We start from the raw sequence: 24185 nt of genomic DNA, 5'->3' as shown, positions 1-24185 counted from the left end.
TTTTGTTTATTTACTTACTAATCTCCAAAACATTTCTGCAATTTTAATATTTAAATATTTTAAGGATGTTCATGCATTGACAAGAAAAGATGCTGTGACTTCATATAAAAATATGACTGTATCATAAAGAACACTGAACAATTCTACAAGGAACAAGTAGGAAATTGGCATATTAGTTTTACTTTTGGAAATTGAAATGATATCTTTTTTTTCTCCTATTAAATCTTTACCTATTACATAAATTTACCATATATATTACGTGTCTTCCTGAGCCCCCTTATTTCCCAGGGAAAGGTGAGTGTGCTATCCATCCATTCTGCAGCCTCACAAATCAGGACAATCAGATACCATAAGGAGTCGAGTCAAACCAGGAATTCAGTTTATTACTGTGAGTATTCGCTTGTAAAGGTTAAGCGACATCCTGTGATGTGGGGGTACTCTAGCCAATGGGAGGCAGCCAAACCCTCCTTCTGTCTGGAGGGGAATCTACCTAGTTTTTTCTGTCTCATCCTCACTTAAACGCAAGCCAGGATGTTCTCTGTCCTAAAGGACTCGAAGTATTAGCCCTGAACTCAAGTCAGGCTTTTTTCTTTCCTGTAGGTTTTGAGGTACAGACCCTTAGATAATTTTTGCCCAACAATATAGTATATTCGATATAATATATTATTATAATATAATATATTTTGTTTTATAAGAATTATTGTTGGCAAGAGACTTGAACCTAGAGTGGCTCCCAGATGCCCAAGCCGAGGTTCCCAGTTAGTTCCTTGGGCAGCTGAGGATAGGGAACCTGAAATGACCCTATCTATCCTATAGCAATACTGACGAATATCTTGCATATCATCATAGAACCTTCATCTGGTGATGGATGGAGATAGAGACAGAGACCCACACTGGAGCACTGGACTGAGCTCCCAAGGTCCCAATGAGGAGCAGAAGGAGGGAGAACATGAGCAAAGAAGTCGGGACCACGAGGGGTGCACCCACCCACTGAGATAGTGGAGCTGATCTATTGGGAGCTCACCAAGGCCAGCTGAACTGTGACTGAAAAAGGATGGGATAAAACTGGACTCTCTGAGCATGGCGAACAATGAGGGCTGATGAGAACCCAAGGACAATGGCACGGGGTTTTGAACCTACGTAATGTTCTGGCTTTGTGGGAGGCTAGCCAGTTTGGATGTTCACCTTCCTAGGAATGGACGGAGAGGGGAGGACCTAGGACTTACCACAGGGCAGGGAACCCTGACTGCTCTTTGGACTGGAGAGAGAGATGGAGAAGGGTGGGAGGAGGGGGAGGGAAATGGGAGGCTGGGAGGAGGTGGAAACTTGTTTTTTATTTCCTCCTTTTCTCAATAAAAAAAAATGAAAAAAAAGAATTATTTTGATTTTGCATGTATATACTGCCTGATGCTTACCATGCTTTTCAATAATCAGAATAGATCCGATGTGTACTACATTTCCAAGGAAATTAAACCGAGATTCTCTTTACTACTAGTGACTTAAAACAAAGAATTACCCTAGGCAAAATGTTAGATTATTCTACTTTTCTTTTTTTAATATATTCAGCCTGAATACTGTCTCTAATACTGTTTTAAACATCATTATTCCCTTTGATTCTTCTTTAGCATCAAGTTCTTATCTTTTTCCCCCCTTTGTGTAGAGAACTTTTAATAACTAAAACACAGAAATAGAAGGGGCCAAATCACAGCCCCGCACATCCTAACTGCCACCTTCACCTTCAACCAAGAAAACAAAAACCCAGAGAATGCAGAAACGATGGGGGGAAGGTATCAGAATGTGCAAACACAAATCAACAGAAAGGTACTCTGCTGCCTCAGGCGGAGAGAGGAATGTGTCTCTAAGACCTATTCAAGGTAACGTCTCAGAACCATCAACATTCCCAAACACTCGGACGTGGCAAGCCTTTCTCATACATACCTGGTGTAGGAGGATCCGAAAAAAATAAGCAAAAAAAAAATTATATATATACAATACATATATATGCATAAATGTATCTGCTAGCCAGTTAACATTACATTGCTTGCAAGTGTCGCAATCACCTGAACGGTCAAGTAAATAAAACAGTAACAAGTAGAATCCAGAATCAATCATTAGCTAATAATAATAATAATAATAAAATAATCCAACAGATCATTAGAACAGAGAAACCACACGCCAGGGTTCATGTATACTTGTGTGTTTGAACAAGTCTTTGTATCAGAAGCCCATTTCCTACAAAAACTGCACTGATCCACTATTGTGTTAAGTAAACTGTCGCTCTCACCAGTATATTGAGGTTAGGATAATTTCTGTACATGTAAAATTATTGCTTTTTTGAAAAATATATTTAGCTCTTATATTTATTTATAATATATTTAGTTCTTATCTTTTAAAAATTGATTTCTTATTCATAGTGTACCTAGGAACACTATCAAGGGCACACCTATTTTCTTCTCATAGTCAAAGAAGCTTTAGTCTTTCTCTGCCAATCAAATTATCTTCTGAATTCATAAGGAATTTGATGAGTTGTGATGTCATTTCTTTTTGCTTAATACATATTTCTTATTTGCTAGGATTGTGTTGACACAGCATTTATTCATTTGGCATGACTATATATTTATTGTCTGAATTGTCTAGCAACTGAATGGGGAGAATGTTCGGCAGTCATTTGACTCCTTCTTCTAGAGTCTACACCTCCAGGTTTTGTTTCTTGATCTTCTGACCACATTATGAATACATTAAGCCCAGTTGTTTTGCCTACTTTACAACCACAATTATGCTGCATTGGAGACTTAAGACATTGTAATTGTTTTTGGCCCCCAATCTCATTACCTTCTTAGCCTTCTCAACCTCAGAACGTATGCACCATCTGCTAGTTCCTAAATACTTTCCAACAGAATCCAAAGCAGCAAACCAATATTCTCTCTCATCACTCTCGGCAATTACATTTGTCAATTGGAGAGGCTACAATAATCTAAAGCCTTATATGATCATCCTGAATTTAACAAGCAGGTCAGGGAGCTAAGGGTTCCTTGAATTGCTCTGCTTACAGTTTGCATTATTCACTTACAAAATTCAGTTACATTGTTGTGTTTATGGCATATTTAAAATATAATCATCTTTATAATCTGTTTTCTTCCTGGCTTCAGATTTATGTTTGGTATAAGCCAAGGGCTCAGCTGCCTTTTGAAAATTAAATTATTAGTTCCATTGTTTTATTTTCAAGTCGTGTTTTTATCCAATTACATATCTTGCAAAGATAATTTTACCTTATTAATGCATTTAATAAATTTGTGCAAATGATATGAGATTTTTGCCTCTCCAGTAAATTTAATCTCTTCTTAAATCCTGAGGATGGCAGCAGGGTTATTACACTTCCACTTTTGTCCTTTAGGCACAACTTTCTTCCACAGAACACTACTGAACAAATTCTCTGGAGATCTTCCATTTCCCCTGGCTTCTCTTTTTAGAAAACAGAACCATACTTCATCCAGGCTTGGTGCTTTGTCAACTTTTAATAGCTCTAATTGCCTAATTATCTGCCCTGATGCAATTATGAAGCCTCTATTCCAAGCTTGTTTTCAAGGATGTACGTACTGCTGTATTTCTTAAATTTACAGTAGTTTACTTTGCCACAGAATAACTGAGAATATATCACTGAGAATAGCCTCTGGTTGTTACATTGTCATTTTCTTTTAGGAAAGTGTATGATTTGTCACAGTGAAAGACAATGTGAAAACTGATTGAAGCAAAATGCATTTTATCATATATTTGCCTTTAGTTTAATAATATCCATTTTTGGTTATGTTTCAGGAACTTATTTGAGCTATATCAATGTCTAGATATCTTAGAATATTTCAGAATATACTGTTTATAAATAAATTTGTGTCAATCAACTTGTCTATTCTTAAAAAGTAATGAAAACTAGATAATATATAAGCTTTGCCAAAACAAGAGTGAACACATGCATTCACATAAATAGTAATTGAATTTGTTCCTTAAGTTATATTTTTCATGGAAGTCTTATTTTCCAATTTTCATGTTAATACTTACTTTTCTATTTTTTGTTGAATATCATTACCAAGCCAACTTGGTAAATAATTTGGGCTGATTTTTCCTGAGCAAAAGTACATAAGTTTGGTGGAGGCATCTTATCTGGTTGCTGGAACAGGAAGTTGAGAGATTCTATCTTTAATTGAAACACAAAGCAAGGTGAATGAAAAGTAGAGGGAGGCTATGTAAGCTCAATCTTAACCCCTAGGCATGAGTTTCTTCCAGCAAGCCTACACTACCTGCCCAAACACTGCCACCCAACTGGGAACAAGTGGGTATTTCTCATTCAAGCCATCATAATGTTGGGCACTGTAAAACTCAACTGTCCCAACGGTTATAAATAACACTTTGTGTGTCATACACTCACAAGACGTATAAGACATCTTCTGAGCATGAGCTTGAAAATACAGTTCCCCAGTGCTTCAAAGAATAATTTGCTAGAAAAGAGATTTAGAGACTTGGATGCTGATAAAATGATCCATTAGGTCAGACTTTTTGACAATGAAGAAATCTAAGATTGGTTTCATTCTTTGGATAACAATGTCAGTATATACAATTACGTAATTTGTAGTAAAGGTTAATGCTGTTTTTTGTTTTTACTTTTTTTTTTTTTTTTTTTTTTTTTTTTTTGGTTTTTCGAGACAGGGTTTCTCTGTAGCTTTAGAGCCTGTCCTAAAACTAGCTCTTGTAGCCAGGCTGGCCTCAAATTCATAGAGATCTGCCTGCCTCTGCCTCCTGAGTGCTCGGTTTAAAGGTGTGCGCCACCACCACCTGGCTCAAGTTTCATGCTTTTTTACAGGCACTATTTCCTACTTCTTCTGACTGGCTTCAAGTTAAGCATATATTTTAAAGATCCAACATGCATTTAGTGATGTTTTTAAATAGTGTCGATTTGTATTTGATGACATATATTTGTATTAGAAGATAATTGATCAAAAATTAGGAAGCAACTAAAATTACCTTTTTAGTATAATCTTATGGAATAAAGTTTAAGATTCCCTTGTGATTGAGATAATATGCTCCTTTTACATTTACAAAATATGTATTTTAATTTTTTTAACTTGGCATGTATATACTTTATTTTGAATCATATACAGCATGATTTTTTTTATTGAGAAAAAGAAAAAAAAGTATCTGCCTCCTCCCAGCCTCCCATTTCCCTCCCCCTCCCCCCACTCCTTTCCCCCTCCCCTCCACTCCCCCCCCTCCAGTCCAAAGAGCAGTCAGGGTTCCCTGCCCTGTGGAAAGTCCAAGGTCCGCCCCCCTCCGTCCATGTCTAGGAAGGTGAACATCCAAACTGGCTAGCCTCCCACAAAGCCAGAACATGAAGTAGCGTCAAAACCCCGTGCCATTGTCCTTGGCTTCTCATCAGCCCTCATTGTTCGCCATGTTCAGAGAGTCCGGTTTTATCCCATGCTTTTTCAGTCACAGTCCAGCTGGCCTTGGTGAGCTCCCAATAGATCAGCTCCACTATCTCAGTGGGTGGGTGCACCCCTCGTGGTCCTGACTTCCTTGCTCATGTTCTCCCTCCTTCTGCTCCTCATTGGGACCTTGGGAGCTCAGTCCAGTGCTCCAGTGTGGGTCTCTGTCTCTATCTCCATCCATCACCAGATGAAGGTTCTATGGTGATATGCAAGATATTCATCAGTATGGCAATAGGATAGAGCCATTTCAGGTTCCCTCTCATCAGCTGCCCAAGGAACTAACTGGGGACATCACCATGGGCTCCTGGGAGCCACTCTAGGTTCAAGTCTCTTGCCAACCCTAAGGTGGCTCCCTTAACTAAGAATTGTGCTTCCGTGCTCCATTATCCAACCTTTCTTTATCCCAATCCTCCTGTTTAATTTTTATTAATGGGATCAAGTCTGTGACATTCAGAAAGGGGATTCAGATCCTTTGGAGCTGGACTTATAGTTATAATGAGCTACCTAGTTTGGGTACTTGGATCCATGTTCCTTTCCTCAATAGACTGTAAGCACCCTTAACTGCTCGATCATCTCTCTAGCTCCCCTTCTTACATTTTTATGACTTTATTTTTCCCAGAATTTATTTTATCAGTGTTAACTAATTAAATTCAGTTTTATGATGTATATCTTATTCACTGTGAAATTTGTAGAGCATAATAAATTAGAATGTTATGCTCATTCCAATTTGATACATAGGTGCCTAGGTTGACATCAAATTCTGTATGATTAAAGTAATCCTACAGTAGATTGAATTACCTTTTTGGATTTATTTCCATTGCAACCAAACTAATTGTCACACATATTACAACCATAGTCATTGTTTTTTTTTAAACCCTCAGCCTCCATTTGTCAGGAGTCTGTGTTTGGCGTAGCATGTCTCTCTGTTAATAGTTTCAATCAAAGTGTGATTCTTTCTTAGCTTCATTGGTTTGAAACATAATTTGTTTTCTCATAGCTACAAAACAGATGCCTTCAGCACCTGCCCATTTTTCTCAATGATCTGCCATATACATCTTTACATAAGTACGCCACAGCTGTTGCTTTCATTTTCAAACCTGGTGGTGAGCCCTGAAACTGATTTTTTTGAAATTAGTCATAGATCAGAATTCCCACTTCTAATGATTGACAAGTACATCATTAGCTGTGGAATCTCCTATTTTCTCTATATAAACCATCCTCTTTCTTCCTAATCTTCTGAAGTTTTCCTTGTTATTTTGTTACTGTAAGCTATTCTATTTATTTTGAGGCATTAGAGCATACCTTTTATTTTATTTTTTTTTCATTGTTTTTTTTATTTTTTAATTTATTTATTTATTAAAGATTTCTGTCTCTTCCCAGCCACCGCCTCCCATTTCCCTCCCCCTCCCCTAATTAAGTCCCCCCCCAGCCCGAAAACCATAAACCAAGGACATTGAGCCTATAATTAGTGATCCTAGAGAAGCTAAATAAGGAGAACCCAAAGAAAAACATATAGGCATCCTCCTGAATATTAACCTTCAGCAAGCGATGAAAGGAGACAGAGACAGGGACCCACATTGGAGCACAGGACTGAATTCTCAAGGTCCAAATCAGGAGCAGAAGGAGAGAGAGCACGAGCAAGGAACTCAGGACCATGAGGGGTGCACCCACACACTGAGACAATGGGGATGTTCTACTGGGAACTCACCAAGACCAGCTGGCCTGGGTCTGGAAAAGCCTGGGATAAAACCGGACTCTCTGAACATAACGGACAATGAGGACTACTGAGAACTCAAGAACAATGGCAATGGGTTTTTGATTCTACTGCACGTACTGGCTTTGTGGGAGCCTAGGCAGTTTGGATGCTCAACTTACTAGACCTGGATGGAGGTGTGGGGTTCCTTGGACTTCCCAAAGGACAGGGAACCCTGATTGCTTTTCATACCTTTTATTTTAATAGTCCTATTTTTCCAAAACAAAATCTTATTGTTCTATTTGGCCAAATGAAGCTACTATTGGTAAAAGGATGTACATTTCTAAACAAAGAAGCCCATTGAGCAATATATGGAACTGTGAAGTAAGAGAGGCTTCTACTGTAATCTGGGACAGCTCTGGTATCCTTCAGGTCTGTCTTCGGTATCCTTAGAATTCCTGCTTTCATCTGTGATACCTAGAAACTAACTCAGAAGAAACTTAGTTCTTAGAAATATATTTATTATTTACTAATTTAAAGGGAGAACATGAACTAAAAGACAATTTGAACATGGTTACTTTCAACAGTAAGTGATGTGGGAGTGATTTCTTATTAATAAAGAAACTGCCTAGACCCATTTGATAGGCCAACCCTTAGGTAGGCGGAGTAAACAGAACAGAATGCTGGGAGAAAGAAGCTGAGTCAAGGAGTCGCCATGATTCTCCCACTCCAGACAGACGCAGGTTAAGATCATTCCTGGTAAGCCAGCTCGTGGGCTACACATATTAATAGAAATGGGTTAGATCAATATGTAAAAGCTAGCCAATAAGAAACTGAAACTAATGGGTCAGGCAGTGTTTAAAAGAATACAGTTTCCGTGTAATTATTTCGGGTAAAGTTGCCGGGTGGTGGGACACAGCCCGCCGCTCCGTATTTCAACAAGTAAGAAGTAAAAATTTTACATAAATAGTTACTTAATATAATTCGCTGGCTAATTTAGCAAATATTGTAATATGCCACCATCAGTGCTTTCCTGCCTCACAAGACTCTTAATGTCTGTGAAATGATTGTCCGTGTCTTTTCTTCATTGTTAGGTCATGATATGAAAGGAAATGTTACTTAAAGTGGGATCCTACCGTTGCCACCTCAAGCATTTATGAGTTAAACATTTACTAAATATGGAACAGAGCTCTTAGCACTCCTTGCTTTAATTTATTTTTTTTCAATGTCATGCTGCTTGTAATTTTGAATAACTGCTTTCACCTGCTGTGAAGAACAGTAACCACTGAGCATTGTGTTTTTGCTCAAATCCTATTTGTTGTTATGGAAACAGCATCTCTATTAAGTTTCCTACTGCAGAACTGCTGTAGAAAATGTTACTTAAAATGCTTGCCAGCAAAACGAAAGATACAGTGCAGTCACACAATGCCTGACTATTTTTGGTACATGATACCTGGCTACTTAAAACATAAAATATAAATAAATATGACCAAGAAGCTGCATTATGTCAAATAAATGCCTCAAAATTTTAAGTGAGAGTCACCACAGTATTAAAACTAAAGGAAAAACACAGGAGGTAATAAAATTCTGTGAGGGTCAATATGGTTTAAAGTTATCACAATAAGAGGTTTACTGATTTTATGGGTTCATAGAGATTAAATATGGGAATCACTTATGTAGAAGGGTAGAGTAAATTGGCTACTATTTTGTGGAATAAAATAGTATTCTTCCTTCATAAAATACTTGTATTTAAACAATGCATTTTTATCTCATTTATCTACTTTAATGAGTGACAATAGATTAATTAATGTATTTATAATATTACATGTTGAAGGACCATACTTACTAACCTGAATCAAACACTTAGGCCACATGTAACTATCAGATTCTATACTTCATTGTCTAGAATATTTCAATTTTTCAACTTTGCATAATTAAATAAGAAATATAAACATAATAGACTCTACAATTCCTATCACAAAAACTTCATCAATCCTACATTTGTTTATATGAAGAATTCTAAGAATGGACTATTCTTACAAAGCAAACAAACAAACAAAAACCAAAAAACCAAAAAAGAACAAATGAGTCTCAATATAATTTTATCTGAGGGAAAAAAAGGAGTTTAAGGGTTCTATATATAATTTATTCTCTGTGCCATCATCATAATGAGAGCCACGAATTCTCTGCCACTTGCTGTAAAGCTTCAGTAGCAGTAAGAGAAGTTTCACAGAAATCATTTTGTTTCTGCTTCTTTCACCAGCAGGGTTAGGAGGGTGAGCATTTTGTCCATTTCACAAGTGAAGAAAGAAGAGACAAATAAACTTAATTTTCTCAATCATGAGTGTCACGGTAGAAATCTTTGTTTCTTTAAAGACTTTCCCTTTATAAAACTTAAGACAAAATTTTTCATCTAGGAATATTTAGTTCTCATTAGCCTCATTCTACAGTGAGTATTTTGGAGGGGTGGCTTGGAGAAAATACCTGGAACATGCAATAGATAGGTTTGTTTCTACTGTACTTCTCATTTATTTTAAATCATTTCTATGTAGTTAAAACAAAAAAGTGAAAGAAATCTACTGAGTTATTTAGTTAGAAATATGAAGACATGCTTGCATATTAAATGGTTGTAAATAAGTGACGCTTCATCTCTTTATTTTAAAATTATTAAAGTTTCTTGCTATAAAGGATAACCAGGCTACAATCCACAACCCCAAAGACGGCTCGGTAAAAAAGAGGACCCTAGAGGAACACAAATGTAAAACCCCAGGAAAGGGAAATAGTTAAGATCTCCCGGGTAAACTGGGAGCGGGGTAGAATCGAGGAGATGGGAGATGGGCACATGAGGGATTTTGTGATGGCTGGGTTCTGGGAGGGACAGAGTGGGAGAGCAATGAAAGTGATATCTTATTAGAGGGAGCCATAATGGGATTAGGTAGAAACCTGGTGCTAGGGAAATTCCCAGGAATCCATAAATAGGACCCCAGCTGAGCCAAACACTAAGGTGAGCTCCTGGAGTTCAGTTGAAGAGAAGTGAAGAGATTATATGAGCACGGGGCAGGGTGGGGGAAGAGGTCAAGATCACGACTGGGGAAATCACAGAGACAGCTGACCCGTGCTAGGGAGACCTCAGGGACTCTGTCCTGACAGCTGGAGAACCGGCATGGACCATTCTAAGTCCTCTGAATGTGGGTGACACTTACGTGGCTTGATCTGTTGGCGGGGAGCAGGGGCTGGAAGTGACACCAGGACTTATGCTGAGTTTATGACTGACTTTTTGGAGCCCATTCCCGATGGTAGGATACCTTGATCAGCCTTGATACAGTGGGGAGGGGTGTGGTCCTTCCTGAACCGTGGTATTCTAGATTTTGCTGACTACCCAAGGGAGCCTTTACTCCCTCTGAGGAATGAATGGGGGTGGGATGGGAGAATGTGGGGGCCGGAGAAGGGAAGGAAGGGAGAACTAGGGTTGGTATGAAAAATGAAGAAAAAATTCAAATTAAAAAAAAAACTTGCTAAGCTTATATTCAAATATTATACTAATGTTTATAGTTTTATCTCATGATAATCATATTAAAATAACTATGAGACTAATTAATTATTCATAAATACCTATCTTATAATTCTTGATATGAATGCCAAAAAACTTGCAATACCAAGAACTATAAGTTATGTCATATAAATTTTAATATAAATGTTAAGATCCTAACTCAAATCTTAACTATGTAGTCATCAAAATAGTTTACAGAATATTTCAGCTCCAAATTTTAAAAGATAATATAACTATAAAACTGTATAGTAGTTTTGAACAGAGCTTTTTAATAATAAAGAACTGGCAACATTTTATTACTAAGCCTACTTACTGGATTCAGATTACCTAAGAACAGAAATTGTTTGGATGGGCAATGCTGAGCCTGGTCTCATAGAACCTATGGCCAGTGGTGAATATGAAAATACAGATTGCTCAGAAATAGCTCCCCAAACTATAATCTTTATGATAACCAGAATGAAAGAGATTCTAAATAGTACCTAAAACAAAACTTTCCCACTGAGTAAATACACAGTAGTCGTAGTTCAGATAAAATATGTCTGATTGCTTTTTACATACCTGCAGCATTTGAAGAAGGAGCAAACAGAGAAAATAAGCCCTAAATGAACAGGCTATGAGACACAAAAGAAAATGCAATTCCCTTTTTTTTCTTTTTGGTCTTTCTATTCACAGTCACAGTTGCCTCTAAAGTCATTATAGAATTTAGATTTAGCAAAAGAAATCACAACATGATTCACTTTAACTTGGATAGAAGCAAAGAAAATAATAGGTGAGGTGACTGTTAGCTATGATGAGCCCCTTCCTGCCACCTGCTTCCACCAGATTCCTCATCTGGCTTCAAGGATTATTTTTCCAGCGTCAGGGGCTATTCTTCTGTTTGCCTCTGTCACAGACCAAGAAATAATAATAAAAAAAAAAAAAAGAAGAGCTGCCAAAATCATGAATGCCCTTTTCTGAATCACCTCTATTAGGTAAATAGTGAATATGAGAATAAAAAGGATACAAAATGAAGATCAATGATGGATTATTGTGGAAGGCCATAGAATTCTCCTCAGAATTCACTAGAGAATCAGCCAAGTCAGTTGAGACAGATTCACAAGTGAACTTCTTGAGAGCATGACTATCAAGAAATCCAACTTACAAATAGTGCCACGGTTTTCATTGTATTGGTATGCTAGTTATTCACTGAATGATTTTTTCTATATTTGTGCCACATTCATCCATTTACTTCCACACTGTCAAAGATTTTACTGATATAAAGAACCTGAATCATGTACAGAATGAGTAACTAGTCTAAGAGGCTACTGCTGGAGAGCCAAAGATAAACTTACAGAAATGAAGTAGCATTTCTGTGTATTTGTTGTTGTATACTAGCACGCAAGATACAAACCTGTGGAGTTTTACAAATTGTATGAACCTCATGTGCTTTTTGTCTTTAAAAACTGGCTACATAATTCATGTTATATAGTGATATGCATATTACACCTTTTAAAGAAAATATTCATTATGGTTCTGAACATACAGAAACGTGAATTTTGTTCTTTTTGAAACATAATGGGAAACAGCACATTTTCAAAGTACTAAAGTATTACTGTGACTTGTAAACATTAATAGTTTAATGCAAGACTTTTATTGGAATTATAGCACATAATCAGTGGGTAAAGAAGAGAGGAGAGGTTTTTAATATTGGATATTGTGAGCCAATACTGTTTAAGGACTTAGATTTTATAGAAATGCTAATGTTACAAAAATGAGGCAAGTAAACATAGCTTACACACATGTATCACACACACATACATGTGCATTCATATGTAAGTTTGTGGAATAGATAGTCCTGGAGGTTGAAAATATTTTGAAGCTTCTATTTCTATAATATTTATATTATATACAGAATATACACTTAATTCTGTATATAATAGACCTGCAAGAAGGGAAAATGTTCTTAAATTTATTTTGATAAATATTTGAACAATTATTTCACTAGCCTTTATTCATCTCTTTGCAACAGATGGAGGCTGTTAAAGAAAACAAATAAAATGCAATCAAACAAACAGACAATGAAACGAACCACCAAATAACCAAGCAATCAAAAATGCAGTCTTGTGGAGCCCAGTCCTAAAAGATAAATCTTCAAAACAATTCCTTGACTTAAAGTTCATTGGACATTATGTGGAGGAAGATGGGAAAATTGTAAAAGCCAGAGTGTCAGGGAGCTTGCTATGAGATTGAAGATCCTAGAAATGTCAGAAACCTCACCATTACAGTCTCAAAAACATGACTTCCTATAAATGAGCTGAACAAGGTTGACACCAATAGACAAGGTGAAAGTTGGCAGGGGAAAAGCCCATGTGACTTCAACCCTCCACAAAGATCTGGAGACCATTAAAGAATACTGAGAGTGAGAGAAATGGTCTTCCCCGGCGTCAGGCACACCAATTGTTTATGCAATACCAAATTTTCAACCTTGAAAACAGATACTCAAGAAGCCTTATACAGATTGGGCAGGTAATCTTTAGAAATATATGTATATACACACACATTCATGGAACTACTTATGCAAAAAGAGACTATGAATTTTAAGTAGAGTCAGAAAAAGTATATGAAAGGAAAGAGGAAAAGGTTGTAATTATATTAAGAGTCTCAACAAATAAAAAAAGTAACAAAATGATAATGAGCAAATTAGAAAGATTCATGTTTGAGGCTGGATAGACTTCTCAGTGGGTAAAAGCAAGTGCAAAAACCAGAGTCAGATCACAAGCACACACATGTCTTTACTCCAGCTTCGGGGGCAGAGACAGACACTATTTGAAGCTCATTGACCTTCCAGCCTAGCCAGAGTGGGGAGTTTCAGGAACAGTGAGATTTCTTGTATTGTTTATTAGAGGAGGAAACTCAGCTTTCTCCTCGAGATGCTCAACACGAGAGTACACATATACACAGATACACACTCACATACTTGTATCATAGCCAAAAACACAAACATACTTACACATACCACAAACATACTACAAAATGAAATGTTAAATTCTTAATAAAATACAGTTTGATGTATGATATATATGACCAAATAATTTCATCAGTGTTTTGTCTAATTTATAAATTTTAAGAAAATAATAATACATATATGAAAAACAAGTCTTTTTCCCCCTATAAAATCAATTATTTAAACAATGTTTAAAAAATAATAAATGTTGGAAAATTAATAAAACTATTTTTTATTTTTCTGAAATAAGAAAATTTATTTTGTTGTCTAATATAGTAAAATAAGGTTAAAAACAAGTAACTAATTTCTCTTTTTCTGAGAGTTTGCATTATCTTTAATTATGTGTATATATGGAGGTATTGTGACTGTTCTTAGGGAACTGTCTAGTGTAGGTGTTGTGAATTAAACCCCTTTCATGGTCCTCTGAAAGCTCAGAACATGCCATTAATGAGTGAGCCTTTTGGCCCGCTCTGAAGTAACTGTTTCTTCTTTTCCACCTCACCATACTGTTTGGAGATACAGAATTCAACATTGCCTATACACATGCAAACACATGTGATCATTTATGAGTCTGTAAATTTGATTTCTGCAGAAATCAAAGTATGTTTGCATTGAAAATAATATATAAAGATTTTGTTCTGCTTGCTTTACAAGTAATAATGAGAGCAATAAAATTCTATTTTGTTTGTTAGTAGACAAATACATCATCTCTAGATACTACACACAGACTCACACAAGTTTTAAAGATGCTAATATACTTTAAGAGGAATCTGAAATTTGTTAAAATTTGTAGTCATTAAATCACAGTTTTTATTGGTCTTACTAATAACAATAATAGTCACAAGTATATTATATAGAGTAACCAATCTTTTCCTTTAGTAGAAGATAGTTTCTTACCAATTGGCCACAAGGTAGAGTCTATTGAGAAGAGAAACCCACAACTGAGAAAAGACTCTCATCACATTGGACTGTAGGCAAGTCCTTTGCACCTCTGCCTTCCCATTTCCGCCTTTCTCCCCTTTTCGCAATAAACCTCCAATGTGAGAGTTTGCTGTACAGTGTGATTTGTCCTCACCACTGCTAAATTACATTTGGTGCCATTTTAAATTATAACATTGATGTCAATTTATTAGAATATATTTTATCCTTCCTAAATGTGGGTCCTGGGTATCAGACAGAGACCATTATTCTTGTGGTAGGTATTTTTCCAATAAGTCACCACATCTTACCTGAAATCAAATTATTTTCAATACATTGTGACCACCTAGCTCCCAGAAATTGTTATGAATACCCTGTAGAGGGACTCATCACAGTAAGGTTAGCTGAACTATGCAGCAGATTCTTATTTTGCATTTAAATGTGTTGGTTTAAACAAAAATGACATGCATAGGTTCATTAAGAGTAGCACTATGAGGAGCTGTGTGACTTTGTGGAAGTACCTGTGTCACTGGGGATGGACTTTGAGGTCTTACAAGCTCAAACAAGGCCTAGTGTTTCCTTCACTTGCTCCTGACTGCCAATAAAGATGTAGAACTCTCAGCTCCTTCTCCAGCGCCATGTCTGCTTATGTGTCATCATGCTTCCTGTCATGATAGTTTACTGAACCTCTGAGACTGAAAATCAGCATAAATTAAATGTCTTCCTTTGTATGAGTTGCCATGCTCATGTTGTAGCTTCACGGCAATAGAGACCCTAAGAAATGAGAAAATTATGATATGAATTCAGCCAAGAACTCAGGGAGAGATCACTCTATAACAGTGGTTTTTAACATTCCTAATGCTGCGATACTTTAATACAGTTTTTTTATGCTGTGACGACCCCCAACCATTACATTATTTCATTTCTCCTTTATAACTGTAATTTTGCAACTCTTAGGAATTGTGGCGCAAACATTTTATAGACAGGGGCCGTGACCCACAGGTTGAGAACCACTTCTCTGTAGGCAGCTAAGCTAGCCTGTAAGTACAGGTGGGACTGGACAGCAAGGACATCTGTTTCCCTGGGACTATTTCAGAATGTGATCACACAGTAGAGCCAAAGGAAAAATGTCAGTTGTGCTTGCTACATCTTCCCTTTGATTCCCTAGTCTGTCACAGTGCCAAAGAGAATAGTTCAGCTCATTACATGAAAGAAACTCAGCTCTTAAAACAACAGCTCATTAGTGAATCCAAAGCAAAAAAAAAAAAAATGGTGGATTTTCAGAAATAATGATCGCTTACAAACCTCTCATTATTATTTTATTACACCCCTTGTTCTACCTCTTCTCTCTTCCTTGTATTACCCCTCTTGTAAATTTTTAAGTGTCTATTTAGTGGGAGGGAATGAAGAAGACAAAACCACAAAAACAAAATAAAAACAAGCAAACCATGAAGTTATAATTCAAATCTGCAGACTCAGGTTCTGTATACACTTTCAAGTGCCCATTGTAAATATTGAAATTGACTGCTAATGATATAATCCTATGTTTATAAGCAAATTCACATATCCACTGCTCTATTTCTAGTCTTTAAAAATTTAAATGTGTTATATTAAGTGAACCAATTTAATAAAACTTACTGTTCTAGGGAAATTCTGAGACCTTTCATTCAAATTGCCTATGGTGGCCCAAAACCTACCTTTCAAAATGAACCTTTTCTTTTTTTGAAGGCTGGAGGCCAGCCATGGTTGCAATATAAACTAATGCCAAGAGAGATCATTGAAGTGAGGTTATTAAGAGGACTATGATTGATGGAGTTTGAAGCTGGTAATGTGATTCCCCTTTGGCTTCTCTGTGAACATCAGCAACAGATCAATATCTCATCTGCATGAGATTATAGCCACTTTTGACAATAGCTATGAGAAAACAGAGGGGAGGGGAATGGGAGAGAAAGAGAGAAAGAGGAAGAGAGAGAGAGAGAGAGAGAGAGAGAGAGAGGGAGGGAGGGAGAGAGAGAGAGAGAGAGAGAGAGAGAGAGAGAGAGAGAATGTATTTGACTAAGAACAATTACTACTATTTTATTTTTTAAAGATTATGTAAGTTTTGGTGGGCAGCAAAATGACCTGATTGGAATTTTGTTGCTGCAGTTTCGTTCAACATCAATCAGCTTGATACGTTTTAAATACTACTCTTGTTAACTTTTTCTCTCCTTTAAATTACTGTAGACCATCAACCAGAGTTTGCAGAAGCCTAATGTATCTACAAACTGAAAGAAATCACCTTGAACCAGACAAAAATTTTCTTATTTCAATCCAGCAGGAGCTAATGTTTAAATATCTTAGATACTGTAAAGACAAGGTAATATAACAGGACTTTTGTATTGACCACTTCTGTCCAGTTAATTGGATGAATTGTATGGTGGGTGTGGATCTAAAACTACACAGTTTTGTCTTCTTTCCACTTTCCTGCTCTCTTCCGTTTCTGAACCCTTTTACTCTCATTGGGATGGATGCCTTGGTGCTATGCTGTTCCATAGTCTGGACTTTTTCTAAAGGTAGAGCAAGGTTTGATATGGATTTTCACAGTGCTTGTAGGAAAACTGTTTTTAATTGCCCGAGCTCTGCCATTTCCCAGTGCTTAGTCTTTTTGTGCCAGTAGTGTCCTTCCTTTCTGCTTTCTTTCTGGAGTGAGGGGACCTAGTGCCAAGGCATCCTACAAAGTTTGGGGGTGAAGGGAAGCTTAGGTGATGAACTCAAACAAAGAAAATCAGAAGCTCTTCATATCATCAAGGCTAATTTAATACCTTAAGGTCTTTCACTAAAAATAAATATTTGTTTAGGATAAGTTTTAAGGAATTCCTCTTGACTAATCCTGATGGTAAATTATTCCCATTTATAAAAAAATCTATCGGATCATTTCTATGTGTTATTATTTTCTACACTTACACATGCTCTGACTTTTATTCAGTTAGATACAATTCTGCGGGATATTTATTTGGATGTCAAAAGATCTTACAAGTCAAAACCAGCAGAATTGAAAACAAGGGATTATGAAAGTGTAAAGCTTAACAGAAATGAGGTTCAAAACAATAAGAGAAAATCCATTTCTGGCATAAGATTTAGGTATTAATATAGAATAAATTTGAGCTTAAAACACAATGGTGCTTGAAACTGAGCACGCACATGACATGATTAAAAAAAAATCAACGAAAATTGAATATACATATTTACAGGCATTTACATATATCTCCATATTTCTTTTAAAAGATTTAGTGACCCAGTACTAAACGTGTTCTGTAAATTGTATTGTGCCTCCTGGAAGCCCAAGTGAGACAGAGATTTGCAAATTGAGATTGGGGATTGCTCACTAATGTGCTTGCACTTGAATATTAATGACATGCATACAAAAGTACTTTGCCAAAGAAAAAGAGAATCAAGCCACGGAACAGCTACCTGCTGTTTGGAAGGTAGCGTTAACAAACAGCGTTCAGAATCAATCATTCTTTTCAGTGTAGCCCTGCCACTCGGTTATTATCTTCTTCTGTTATTTTAATGGAGGGGGAGGAAAGAATCACAAGATAATGGAGTCCACATGTCTTTTGAAAATTCTCTGAGGAGTAAAAGCATTTGTAACCTGTAAGGCATCCATCTAAAGCAAGTGAAAATGAGTCACACTTGTCAGGAATTAGAGAACTGAGTGTTCTTTTCAAGTCGTTCTTTTGCAAGCACAGGGGTTTTGCTGTAAGCCTCTGCTTCTGCACTCTTGCCTGTGGATCTGTTCACCCTTTAATTCAGATTAGGGGAACCCTACTAATGATTTCATTTAATGGGGTTTTCCAACTATCACTCTAAGAGTTTATATTCTTTTACATTTGGCTGATCTAATCTTCTGAGCTGGTCCTGCAGTTTGAGAAACATTTCCCACGAGAAATTAAACACTTATTGATTGAATTCTTTCCTATTAAGAAAAACTTATTATATGTAGGTTGAAAACGCCATATTGAAACATCTCATTTTTGAAATTTTCAAACAAACAGATTGAAACAACCTGCAATAGCAGTCATCTTTTGACTGTATGCCATTGTCTTTGACTCCCAAACGGCAATGTCTAATTCTGCAGCTCATAGCTGCAATGCATGCATTTGTGTGTAGACTTATATCTGGAGATTGAGAGATGTCATGCATTGCTTTCTACGTGTTATAAAGAAAGATATTTTTTATTTGTAGTGGCTTACGTTAAAATCAGTCTAAAGATACATGATACTGGATTCTACAAACAAGCTGTTCAACAGAAAATTAACTTTTTACTAGGGAAATGTTTGAAATTAAATTGATTTTTGTTTTCTATGAACTTCACTAATGTTAGTAACTGAATGATGTATTTTACAGAATCCATCTGTAAATCTTACAGTTAGCCTTGAATAAAATCTCATACAAAACTGAACTAAACTTTCCTGGACACAGAAGAGTCTGTATGTTTTAGTTAACATGTGTTCTTGCATCCCAGCAATACTTAATAATTCAAAGAAAAAATTGTTTTACTAAGAGTATTTCCAAAGATCAAAACCATTTTAAATATAAACTCTAGAATGTATAGTTACTCAATCATTATTTATTTACATCCTTACATATTATTTTGCATATTTTATTTATATATCTTTGCATGTTATTTTCCATGTCTTGTTATTTTACCTTGTGCATTGTATCCTATATTGCTGTTAGAATTTAAAAGTGTGTGTTCCAAGACAAGTTTATTTTAGTCAATAATACATATTCACTTGAAAAATTGTAAGTAAACCAAATTAAGGCAATAATTTCAAATTTATAGTGTCCCTGCCTACTGAGAAGCATTAAAATTACTTCCTTCTTGCTGGTCCCTCTGGTCCCAGTCAGCACTGTGGCAGATAAACCTTAGAGGTCAGGACTTGGCTTTGAGGCTCTAGATCAGTTCTTCTTACAGACTGGCTGCCTTGAAGAAATGTGACTGTCATCCTTGAGTACTGATAATGATGTGAAATAAAATACAGGCAAATGATTAGAGAAATGATCACAGTCTTGCCTGTCACAGAAATGTCACATTAATAAGAAGGTGTTTCAATGGTATGATAATAGCACATTTGTAAGAAGAGTTGTCTGATCTGTTCTAGCTCTTGTCCAAGCATGGCACGTGAGCACGTTCAGCTTGCCGTTGGGTCCACAGCTACCATGGGCAAGTGTTCTCTGTACCATACCAATGAGCTTAGTTAGAAATAGAAGCTATGTACTTTTGCTCATGCTTCCTCATAAACAAAAGATCCAGTCACCTTTTTCCTTGACTTTTTGAAGTCAAGGCTGAGATTACTCTGCAGCCAAGGCTAAGCAAGTTATTGTATAGTCCACCCTCTTTGTGCCTCTTAAGTTACTTATGCTCACAATAGAATCAATAAAACAGAAACTTGCACAGGAAAAGTTATGTGTGGTAGCTTGTATGTGTAACAGAACGTGGAAGACAGACACATGGGGATTGGATCAATACTGCAGTCAGTCTGGATTTCACAGTAAGTTCCAGGCCAGCCTAGAATAAGGAATACACCACTTTTTCAAAATAAAGCAAAGATAAAGATAATTATAGCAGTAAGAGAAGAGGAAAAGGCAAGGATGGGCGGGGAATGAAGATAAAGAGAAGATGAGAAATGAAGGCTACCAGTGCTAGCTCATTGTCCTTTTATCTGCCCTGATCATGTAATTGACAGAGCAAGCCGTTGGACTGAATATATAAAAACGGCACTTCTCTACATTGCTGTAAGAATTGTTCTTCTCAATTGGCTCTGCAAAGAAACCTTAAAAGCATCACTTAAGGAAATATTGAGACATCAAGCCATTAACAATTGTCAAAGTAATGACTCCCTGGGGAAAAAAAAAAAAAAAAAAAAAAAAAAAAAAAACTCTGGCAAAGCTCTTTGGGCACTCTTGTTATTTAAACTTTCACTTCAGAACATACTTATTGCTCAGAACAGTTTTGATTTTTGGTTTTTGGGAGGGTGAAAGACTGTACTCATGACAATTTTGGCAATGTTGCCCTCTACAAATCCCTTGATCTCAACTACAAAGCTTTAGTGAGGTGTTTTGATAATATCCACCTAGTTTTAAAGATAAAATTCCATTTCTTTTCTACATTACTGCATCATCTACCTTCTTTTCTTCTTAAAAGTTTAGGTTTTCTAAGTTCTTTCAATCTGATTATCAAAGAAATTTCTCAATCACGGCAATAACATTCATCCTAAGAGCTTCTTGCCTGAGTCCTTGTGGAAGCGGCTATACTTTAACCCAGATGTGTGATTTTCAGCATCTCTAAGAGCAATTCTGGGAGGCAACTTTAAGAGAAACTGTGTTAGAAAAGAGCTGTGCTGTTACTGTGCACACTACTGTGTTTGAACACTTCATGTGTGGGGTTGTTGGCTAGTACTGATATCCCTGGATCCTTGGGCAGAAACAAAATCTTTAACTTTCACGTTCTGATTGGCCTCAGAGATATAAGAAACAGGAGTTCTGAGGTTTCAGTCTGATATTTGCTTACTGTGTGACTCAAAGTCACATAACACTCTTGGTCCCTGGTTCTTCATTGAGAAACTAATACCAAGAGTGTATACCTTAGAGCGTATAAAGGCAAAGTAAATCCGTACAGCCAAGAAAAAAACCTCATGAAAATTAAAGTTATCCAGACGAAAGCATCTGTTATTTTGATTTATTATATAATTTTCATTCTATTTTACTTTCCTTTTCAATGTGTTTTGAGTATTTTTTTTAAAAATTTGATGTTCAAAATTGCTTTTTTATAAACTATTCTCAAGATTCTCTTTTTATTGTGATAGAACATGCACCAAACATTCTTGAAATTAAAAGTAGATTGTCTTCTGTATATTTCTTGAAATAAATGAACATTTTCACAAACTTAAGCTGAATAATTATACAAACAAGTTTACATTTATTTTAAATATAATGTATAGCTAATGATTTTTAAACATTTTTGTCAGTGTTCGGATACAAGCAATTATTAATTTATCCTATTCTTGAAATTTTAAGTCTGAGTTTTACTGAATGGCATCTTCTCTTGGATAGTTGTAAAAATCAGTTAATTTTCAGTCAAGAGCCACTTTAGAGAACACTTGTTTCTCCTCATTACACAGGCAAGTCAAGCCTAAATCACATATTACAAAATTTCTCTGCATTTGTCATTGGGGCAACCTCACAACTCTCCGGTGAGCAGTGGTTTTAATATTTGTGATTTCTCGGAACTGATTCCCATGACAATAGTGAGAAATATGTTGATAGTGATCACTGGGGTTCATCAGTGCTCTTTGTGTTTGTGCAGATGGTGAGAGGGAGAAATTCTTTAAGTCAAAACTGCTGATAACGATACACACATTTGCAGCTTGATAAACCTGTCGTGTATTGGGTATCTTCAGGAATAATGCAGGCCACTCAGCTATTAATATTCGAAAGCTAAAGAGCGATGGGGAGGTAGACTATTCCACACTCATTTGCCACACAGTTCTTTATTTTCCTGGTCAGCATGGCCAGCAGTCTGTGAGAACAAAGGTACAGAAGTGATGACGGAGGTTCTTGGACAGCCAGTGAACATGGCAGTGACAGCCCACTGGGATACAGCTTAAGTGAATCAGCTCAGCTTTATTCCAGAGTGCAGGAGATGTATAGGATTGGGGACTCTGGGGATAAACCCTAACTTGTTTTAAGTGGCACACTCCTATTAAAAGACTTCGTACGTGAAGGCAGCGTCCAATAGCAACGTTCCTTGTACAAGTCTTAGTTATCACATGTACAGCAGGAGAAGGCTTCTAGCAGGAAACTGTGCCAAGAATCAAACTAAAGAAAGATCAGGCATCCAGGCTTAGAAACAGCTTTTAGATAAAGCCCAGTCCTCCAGAACCAGAGAAATTCTCTAGATAAAGGCAGGTAAAGAACAGGAAGTCTCCCTCGTGATGGTGATGGGATGTGTGTGGTGGTGGGGGGGTGGGTGGGCAGGAGGAATCATCACGTTGGCAAACGTCAGAGAAAGCTGCCTAGCCATGATAGACTGCAGCTTCTGGCCAGCAAGGCCTCCCAAAAGTCTTGAATTCACAGAGATCTGCCTGCCTCTGCCTTTCAAGCCAAGGGATTGACAGAGTGTGCCACCACTGCCCAGTTTTATATTTTTAATACTTTTTCATTTCTCCCATATTTCTTATTCCATGTTGAAGGATAACTAGTTATTTAAAAAAGCAAACTTCTCCTATTTATTCTCAATATTACACTTTTAAAATGTAATAATTCAATAACTACTTTTATTTTTTAATTATTTACTTTTACTACTTTGACAAAATTTTCTTGGTACCATTTATGTTCTATAACATTAGGAAAGAATAAAATTGAATTGTGTGAACACACAAATTCACAAAACTGAATACACTAGAATATATCTCTTATATGAGAAATATGTCCTGGCTGGCTTCAGTGTGTATTCACATACAGGTTTTACAGTCATATCTAATACAAAGGTAGTGAGAATTTAGAATTTAAGATAAATTAGCGACAATGCTTAGTTTAGTTTAAAAAAAAAAGGAAAATAAAAGCCCATGGTAACTTAAAAGATGTACATTATGTCAAAAATACTGATCTAATATGAGCCAGAGAGATTTATTTGCAAAAGCTTTGGATGTGTGGGTTATATATACATATTCTTTATTTCTCTGCATTTTCTAGGGCTTACTTGAATTCCATGCTTTCCTTGGTTGGGATTATAGTGGTATTTTATTTCTGTCTTACATTTACATATTTTATTTATGTTGTTCTCTTTACAGACAACAACAAAAATTTCACTAATCTTTTTCTGCAATTTTGTCTGCTCAAGCTGGCAACAGAAAACAATCAAACAATAAACAAATCGCAATAGCTTCCTCCTACCACAGAGGCATTTGCTCAACCATGTTCACTGACGCTCTACACATAATACCCTGAAACTGGAAACAATGCAGATTTTACTCAATAGGGGAGTGGATGAAGAAAATGTAGTACATTTACACAATGAGCAATTACTCAGACATTAAAAACATAAAGACTTTCTAAAATTGAATAAAGAGGAATACACAATAGACACAAACATATGGGATACATGGAGGCAGTTCTAAGACACAAATTCCTTGCATTTAAGTAGGTGGTGACATCGATTTAAAAACGATAAGTAAAGAAAAAGAAGAAGTCATGAAATTCAGAGATAAACGGAAGAAACTAGGAAAAATGTATCTGAGTAATGGGAGGCCCAGAAAGAGTAGTATGTCTTCACTTATACGTTGATATTAGTTGGTAAGTCTGTGATAACCAAGCTACAATCCATAAAACCACAGAGGTTAGGCGTAGAGTAAGGTATTAAAGGTTACAGGTAGATTTCCATAGGAAAGGGAAATAAAATAAATGATTATGGATGGAGGGTCTTGGACTGGAACATGAAGAGCAAGAGAGGAGATGTGGGAAGAGGGTCTGAAGGAGGGAATATGTGGAAAGACAGCTAAAATTAAGGGGCATTTCAAGGGT

Source organism: Microtus oregoni, unplaced genomic scaffold (assembly GCF_018167655.1).
Source record: "Microtus oregoni isolate MIOR12 unplaced genomic scaffold, Mior012 000038F_ref0000394, whole genome shotgun sequence".
NCBI lineage: Eukaryota > Metazoa > Chordata > Mammalia > Rodentia > Cricetidae > Microtus > Microtus oregoni.
Note: the sequence above shows the minus strand (reverse complement) of the source record.